Genomic DNA, 8,690 nt, shown 5'->3' with positions numbered 1-8,690 from the left:
GGCCGGATCGGCGAACCAAAAAAACAAAACAAAACAAAATGGCCGTGCCGCCCTAAGATTGGACGGAATGCCGCCCCGTAGAATCTGCCACCCCAAGCATGAGCTTGCTCGGCTGGTGCCTGGAGCCAGCCCTGATTGTAGCTAATTGTGACTGAAGGAAATGAGCCTGAATTTGTTGTCAGCTTATTTTGGATCGGAGTACCAGGGGTGGCTCCAGGCACCAGCGCTCCAAGCGTCTGCCTGGGACGGCAAGCCGCGGGGGGCGGCCTGCCGGTCGCCGTGAGGGCGGCAGTCAGGCTGCCTTCGGTGGCATGCCTGCGAGAGGTCCGCCGGTCCCGCGGCTTTGGCGGCAATTCGGCAGTGGGTACGCCAACGGCGCGGGACCGGTGGACCTCTCGCAGGCATGCCGCTGAATCCGCGTTACCAGCGAACCTCCCACAGGCCGCCTGACTGCCGTGCTTGGGGCGGCAAAATACATAGAGCTGCCCCTGCGGAGTACGGTGCCCTGCGCCATCCTTTGCCCTGTCCCACGCAAGTGGGAAGTGCCTTTAGAGTCAGACTCCAAACAGTCTTAGCTGGGAGAGCATGCACAACGGGCTTCTTAGACCATAAGCTTCGTAGGGCAGAGATTGTCTTTTTGTTCTGCTTGTACAGTACTAGCACCATGGAGTCCTGGGGCGTCAAGGTGCTACTGCAATATAAATAATGTTTAGTTATGAATTGTTCCCATTTGGTGTAGCCAGTGTCTCAGCAGCATTTCAGAGAGCAATGGAGTAGGTTGTCATGAGGATTAAATAGTTTCCTCTTTGGGTTGCGTTCATATTAACAGCTGGGAAGATGACAGTGGAGCAGGGTGGAACCCTCAAAGGGTGCAGACACCATGCAAAAAATGTGGTTTTGGAGCTAAAGAAAGGAAAGACTGTCTCCTCCCCAAATCAAGTCGCTTATTTGGGAACTAGCATCCCTGCAGAGGGGATGCGTTCCTTCAAAACACAGAACATTGATCTGCACACCCCCCGCCAAAATGTTTCAGAGCTGAGGTCTTTCTTTGGCGATGTTAAATTATACAGCTGTACGGCAACTGGAATTTTTGTTGTGAGGCAGATTCTCTGTTTCAAAATTTGTTCTGGTTCTGAATTGGAGCAAACCCCAACGAACTAACTTCCTACAAAACAGCTTTGGAAAAAATTGATTTCGGTTCAATAGAAATGTTTTGTTTACATTCTGACTTTTTATATTACATTATAACTACTAATATAGTACTTCAAAACGTCCCATTTTTTTCAAATGGCTTTTGTTGCAATTGATGCACTCCTGGAGAATGTGCAGATTGGGACAAATTGGTATTGCCCAACAGAAAAGCATTCCATTGGGTCACTTTCAACCAAGCCTATGTACGATTACACAACGTTAACTTCAACTCTATCAACGTCAACCGGCCCATTCTCAAGAAAAATTTGTGAAGTGGGAGCAAATGAAGCTTTTGAAGAAGCAAAAGCAAAACTATGAATAGCTCCAAGGCATTGGTGTATTTCAGTTTCAACTTTCCACTCCCCTTAGCACGAGGCCTCTCAGGTAGAGGTGGGAAATACCCAGACTGTTGGAGAGAAGTTTCTCTCAGAGAAGCATAAGGCATTGTTTTTTGAGTCCTTTTTCATGAGTGTCTTCTCACTGGGTGACTTCAGGTAGATTGCAGATTAGAGCTAGGTGGGAAACTGTTTCCCATCCTATGAATTTTCAAGACTTCAAAAGCTTTCCCCCATCCTGGATCAGGACAAAAAGTGGAAACACTGAAAATGTGTTTGAACAAAAAATCAAATAAAAAAAAATGCAGTTCAGGTCAATCAAAAAATTTTTTGTTTTCAACCACTTAAAAAAAGTTATTCTAATTAGCTTAAATTTCTAAACTTAAAGTCATTTTAAACCAGAAGTTCATTCTAAAAATGAGAAAAGCTTTTTCAAAAAGTTGAGACAGTTGGTGAAATTGACTCTTTCCTGTGAAAAGGAGGATAAGTCTTGGGGTTCTCTCACCACACCGTTTACTGTAATGCAGCCGAGATTTTCATTGTGAAAGGGGAGTAGATGGGAGGAGTATTTCTCACCTCTACTTCTGAATCCCTTTCAATCTACTTCATTTCCCTACTCCCCCAAGCATCTCCTTCCCCTTGCAAATCTGTTAAACTTGCACTAGGAGGGGAGGAGGCGAGAGCGTGGGAGGCTCGCGCTTCTCCTGCACTTATTTTGAGCAGCAGCTAAAACTTATTACATAATGAAGTTTGTACATTATGCAAAATGAGCAGGGAGGAGAGGTGCTCTAGCACTGCCAGAGAGCTGCATTCTCGTTTTCCAGGCTTGATCATTCTGAGCGGAGGGGCTGAGAGCTCAAGTTTTCCCAGCTTGCTGTGAGGCTGCATCTCAATGAAGTGGGCGGACTCTCTCTGGTGGGGAAGGAAGTTTGCCATTTGGAAAGCAAGCAGGAGAGCCCTCTGTCCCCACATCTGCAAATAGGTGAAGGGCAAATCTCAGTGTATCTGTAAAACTCGAGAACTGCAGCCTCTGTTGACTCTAGTGGTTTGGTGGTCTTTTATTCGGAACCCGGTCCTTGTTTAAACCTCTCAATCCCACTCAGATGAGACTTTCCGAAAAAATTCTTCTCCTGAAGATAGTGCATCTCTCTTTAAAACTCACATGTGCACCTGCTCAAGCAAAAATGCATATGCTGTTGTGCACTTCATTTGTGCATGCAGTTACCATGATTGCATGGGTGGATTGGGGAACGGCACATGCAAAAGGCTTGCACAGGCTTTCCAGGATTTTAGTGCTGAAGGCCTGGACCTCCTGAAAGACATGGGATGGAAGAGAGGTCCTTGTGTCCAGCAGGTTGGAGGGAGGTAGCAGGCCACTGGTTCTTCCCTGAAGAAGACATCCCACAGGATATAAATGGGGTTTGCATGGGGTGAAGGTCCACGTGGCCTTGTGGTGTCCTCAGATCATGCCCTCAACTAAACCTGTCCAGCCTTCATATTATGTACTCATCAACACCTGCGCAATCCCACCAAGACTAATGAGGTTGAGCCAGTGTTGTTGAGGAAATTACGTGAAACAAAGGGATTGTGCAAGCGTCACTGAGGAAATAATCTAGCTGGCGGAATCTTCATTCCAAGTGATGATGCCAGAGAGGGAAAGACCCGGGTTGACATTTGGAAGCAGAGCTGGTGCTTGGTAAACAGAGCTAATCTGTTAGGGAGTTGGTGAGGCTCAGTAAAGCTGGAACTGCCCAGTGCCGGAGCAGAACTGCTGTCTCTCAGGCAGAGAATCTGCACGGCCCTTGTCACCAGTATACATCTATGTCGTGGGGGTAACCGTTCCTGCCTGGCAGAAACCCTACCCCCTCCAGTGCAGTGCCCCCAAGAGCATAATACGTTGGTGGCCCATGTAGGCTAGCCGCAATATTTTGCCTCCCGTGTGCAGTGATTGTTGCCTTGCGTGGGTGGGGATCTTGGTCTGGCGTTATTTCCACCCATCTGCCCCCCAGAGTATCATCGCTTTGCGCCAGCAGCACACCACTGACCTGGCTGTTCCAGAGGAGAGGGCGGGGACGTCCGCCAGGGGCCTGCAGTAGCTTCAGACAAGCCTTCCTATAGAAGGATTAAAATGTGAGTCATCTCCATCTCTTCTCTCGCTTGCCTCACACGTACAGGGTGTGTCCAAATCTCACTGCTACCTCCTCCATGGCCTTTCTCAGACCTGGCCTTTCCCCGAGAGCGCTCTTTCTTTCTTTCTTTCTTTCTTTCTTTCTCTCTCATCCAGCTCCCTCACTCCGGGCCTTCAGCACCCACCTTGCCCTTCTCTAGTCCATTCAAACCCCGCTGCTAGATTCATCCTCCTTTCTGGCTGTTCTGATGATCATACTGCTCCCATCCTTGAATCCCTCTACTGGCTCTCCCTGTTTGGCCGCCTCCAGTTTGAGATGCTTGTCTTCACCTTCACCACTCAGCCCCTCCTTTTGCTTTCGTATGGTGCCGCGCTGCTAGCCTCATCCACCTGTTTGTCAGCTTCTCACACGAGCACCTTCCATGCCGCCTGCCTCGCCGCCCCGCATGCAAGGGACAGCCTGCCGGAATGCATCTGCAAGGTCTGTACCCCTCTATGCTCCTCTCACGTGGCCCACCTCAGCTGGGGAGCTTTTAAGACATCAGCCAGTCTGTGATGGTTGCACTGAGGAGCGCGTGGGGAGAGTTAGCACCTACTCTGCTGTGTCTAATGAATGCAAACGTGTGTGTGTGTGTACAGATGTAAAACTATGGTGTAGCTATAGGCCTAAATCCCTCCATCCCGCAACCTTCTGCTGTCACTCATCTTAGACTGTAAGCGTCTTTGGGCAGGGACTTTATTGTCCCCTATGTTTATACAAAAATGTTTATATGTTTATATGTATAAATATCTTCTGTCTGTGTGTTTCACTCTATTCATCTGAAGAAGTGAGCTGTAGCCCACGAAAGCTTATGCTGAAATAAATTTGTTAGTCTCTAAGGTGCCACAAGTACTCCTGTTCTTTTTGCGGATACAGACTAACACGGCTGCTACTTTGAAACCTATGTTTATGCAGTGCTTAGCACGACAGGGCCCCGATTTTGACTGGAGTTCTGTGTGCTATTGTAATAACTTTTTGGCATATCAGTTACCAGTGAATTCTCAACCCCTGTGATTGCAGGCTGTAAGGCTGTAGGCTGCATTCTAGCTGATGGGCACTAGGGAGCCATACGGACCCACCACACCCTATTCCAGAACTCCTCCCCCTAGGACAGTGCAGCATGTGACATTCTTTATGGCTGGCCAGCTTGGCTGGCAGGTGCAGTGGGATATAGCCAATATCCCACCTTCTCATCCCTTCCCAGTCTCTCCCTGATCCCTTGGAGGAGGCTGCAGTCCTGGGGTTTGCTAAGTGGGAGCAGACCCTGTGCTCCAAGGAGTGCCTGGCTTGTGATCGTCCAGCCCTTGCGTGGTGGGACCTAAGTGATGGAGGCTCCTTGTGGATTCTCTTCCCCCACTGATTCAGTTCCTGGTTCTGCCACAAAACCCACTGTGGCTTTGGCAAGCCACTACCTCTGTGTCAGTTCCTCCATCTGTGAACAGGGGATGGCGACATTTCTCCCACCCTATATTAGTTTTTCACTTATTTTGATGGTAAGGTCTTCGGGGCTGGGACTGTCTCTTGCTATGTACTTACACAGTACCTACCACAATGGGGCCCTGATCCCAGTTGCGGGGACTTGTGGGTGCTACTGTGATATAGCTGCTGCAGAGAACAGTCAAGGAGATTGGCTCATGGGTTGGGTGTTTTTGCACAGAGCTGAAACAAAGCATGCAGAAATTGGATTTAATTATCCATGCTGTGTTACGCTTGCATTCAAATTACTTTATGAAATCAAGCACGTTACACATCTTACTGGTACGTCTGACTGCACAATACTCACTGCATAAGAAAATCCAGTGGCAACAGCTGCCTTAAACTGGAATGAAAGAATAAAATCTAAACAGAGAGGATTACTTCACGCATTTATACATTGCCCCTAATCTTGGTAACTGGGTTCCCTTCACCTCACTTAGCTCAAGGGAATGCAACACTTCCCCCCAACCTCTCCCATCAGTGACCAAACTACTTTCCCGGCATGGATCGGAGTCAGGGGATTACCAGCCAGGAGACTAATTGTGCACTCTTTTTGAATAATCTGATGATTGCCTCTCAGGACATACATGGTTGTGTTTGAAATTGCCAGACGAAGATATCCAGACACATTGACTTTGCTTTATGTGGGAACAAAGTTTTGTTGTAAAATTAGAATAGTAATTGCTGGAGACATTCCATCACTTATTTTTTTGCAAAAAGCTTGAGCCAAGACAGGCGTTTTGTGCTGTGTCCCAAGACACTGATGAGTGGGAGTTTTCCTCTTTGGCTTCAATGGACTTTAAATCGGACTGCAAAAGCAGCCAGGAGCAGTTTAGGATAAGGTAGATTTCTGCAGGGAGGAAAGGCCCTGGATGAGGCCCTGCTGCCGTTGGCATCTCCTGCGAGTTTGTCCTTGGGGACAGAAGGATTCCTGCTGAAGGTGGCAGGGAATAGTCTTTGGACTATCTAGGTCCTACCCCAAGGAGGGCTTTGTATCTCGGAGTGAGTTGGCAGCCTGTGAAATTGGCAATGCAAGCATAATGTTCTCTGTCACCTACCCTACCCAACAGGCAGGCAGTCGTGGGTTGAGCTATCATGAAGTGCTGAGTGGCAGAGCAGTATGGAGAAGACCAGCATTGAGGCGATAAGGACATGGACTACAACTTTCAAAAGCAGGGGCCTACAGTTATGTTCCTTGACCCATCTCTAGACCTCTAAACAAGTGACCTTATTTTCACAAATGCTGGGCACCTGGTGACACATTTAGGTACCTAAAGGTAGTCATCAGAGACCTAGGGGTTAGATTTTCAAAAGCACCTAAAGAATTTAGTAGCACAAGCCTTTTGGAAATCTCCCCCAGATGTGGCCAATCACAAGTTTGATCCAGTGGTTTGGGGACTAGCATGGGAACCAGGTTTGATTCCTAGTTCTGCCACAGATTTTTCTGTGTGACCTTAGTCAAGTCACTTAGTCTATCTCTGCCTCAGTTCCCCGTCTGTACAATGGGGATAATAGCAGTGCCCTGCCTCACAGCGGTGTTGTGAGAATAAATACATTAAAGTTTGTGAAGAGGTCAGGTACTACTATGACTGGGGCCACAGAGAGATTTTTCAGGTCAGGTTTATCCTACTCCAGTGTCCCCCTCCCGCTGCCTGGTTTCCATGGCTATTTCTCGCCTGGTTTCTGATTTGGTGCTAAATTTAAATTTATGCCCAGCATATTGTATAGGACAGGGGTAGGCAACCTATGGCACGCGTGCTGATTTTCAGTGGCACTCCCACTGCCCGGGTCCTGGCCACCGGTCCGGGGGGCTCTGCATTTATCATTTAATTTTAAATGAAGCTTTTAAAACATTTTTAAAACCTTATTTACTTTACATACAACAATAGTTTAGTTATCTATTATAGACTTATAGAAAGAGTCCTTCTAAAAACGTTAAAAGTATTACTGGCACGCGAAACCTTAAATTAGAGTGAATAAATGAAGACTTGGCACACCACTTCTGAAAGGTTGCCGACCCCTGGTATAGGACATCTGACGTACCCCGGACTTTGCTATACTGATTGATTTTGTATTGCAGCATACGTTTCAATAGTTTGGGCTGTAGTATTTCAAGGAACAATTCCTGTTACACTAGGAAGTTTGCCTAATTCTTTACCTTGCCCTTTTACACAACTGACTCCTCTTCAGCCTTGTTATTTGGCTTTGGGACAGGTTCATTACTTCAGATTGTTAAACGAGTACTTGCTCCTGTAATTAAATGGGTGTCTTGGGATTAAACTCACTGTCACAGAATGTAAAAGAAAGCACATTCTAGTCATGATTAAGAGGCAATATGTGCCAGTAGCTATCCCTCAGCTATCTGAACACTCTTGGGCATACTAAATTGTGCAGGGACTGAGTGGAGCTGGTCTCGGCATCCACCTTCAACACAAAGAGCATATGGTCCCCTAGAAACCAGGGCCAGTTGATGTAAATTAGAGCAGCCCCTAAGCTGCTCCAAGTTACACTGATATGACTGGCACAAATATGTCATAAGAGTCAGCGAGGGGTTACTTTCTTCATCCCCGCACCACACCAAGCATATCTCCTTGCAGTACAGAATCTGGACCTATAGCTTAACAGATAAGCCAACTTTCAGTGATAAGGGAGGTAGAATAATAATGACAATGATATAAGGAGAAGAATTAATCTTCTATAATATTTATGCACCCAGGTAATCCTGATCCCAGGTTTTATTTTTAGCAGAGTCCTCTCCCTTCCTTTGTTCATGCAAGAAAACGCATCCTGGTGGGTGGGGATTTTAATTGTAGCCCAGAATCTCATCTACTTCAAATACCCCCACCCAAGAGGCTATGCTGGAGTCTGCTGAGAGGTTTGGTTGCAGACCTTTTGCTGATTGTTATGTGGAGGTTGTTACACACTGAGGAATCCAACTTCACTTCATTTACTTGGTTCAGTTTCCCTGGTTCACTTTCCAAACTAGCTCCTTAGTAGAATATGTCTCATCAGCTACCACCAGTAATACTTTAATCTCAGGCCAGACTGTTATTAATGTAATGATGGACCAAGCCACGCAGCAGGGGATGAGAGAGAAGCCAATGGTGGGTTATTCTCTGTTTCAGCATTCAGCGTATCCAGAGCATCCATTTAGATTCTCTAAGGAAATGAATCCCATAAAGGATAGTAATGTAGAAAACAGCCACAGAGGTAGCCAGTCAGATTCCCAAACCAGTAAAGGGAGTCAGAGGTAAAGCTTTTTGAAACGGGGGGGGGGGGGAATCAAGGAATTGCAAGTCAGGTTCCTGAAGAATGGGGAAGGGAGTGGGGAGCAAGGAAGGCCCAGGAGTTAGGATGGTAGCTGGGACTTAGAAGACAGGTTCTGTTATCTCCTCTGCCACAAACTTCCATGTAACCTTGGCCAAGTCTCTTAGACTCTCTGTCCCTCAGTTCCCCATCTGTACAACAGAGATAATAGCACTGCCCTACTTCACAGGGTATTGAGGATAAATATATTAAA

This window comes from Emys orbicularis, chromosome 5, assembly GCF_028017835.1.
Source record: "Emys orbicularis isolate rEmyOrb1 chromosome 5, rEmyOrb1.hap1, whole genome shotgun sequence".
NCBI lineage: Eukaryota > Metazoa > Chordata > Testudines > Emydidae > Emys > Emys orbicularis.
Note: the sequence above shows the minus strand (reverse complement) of the source record.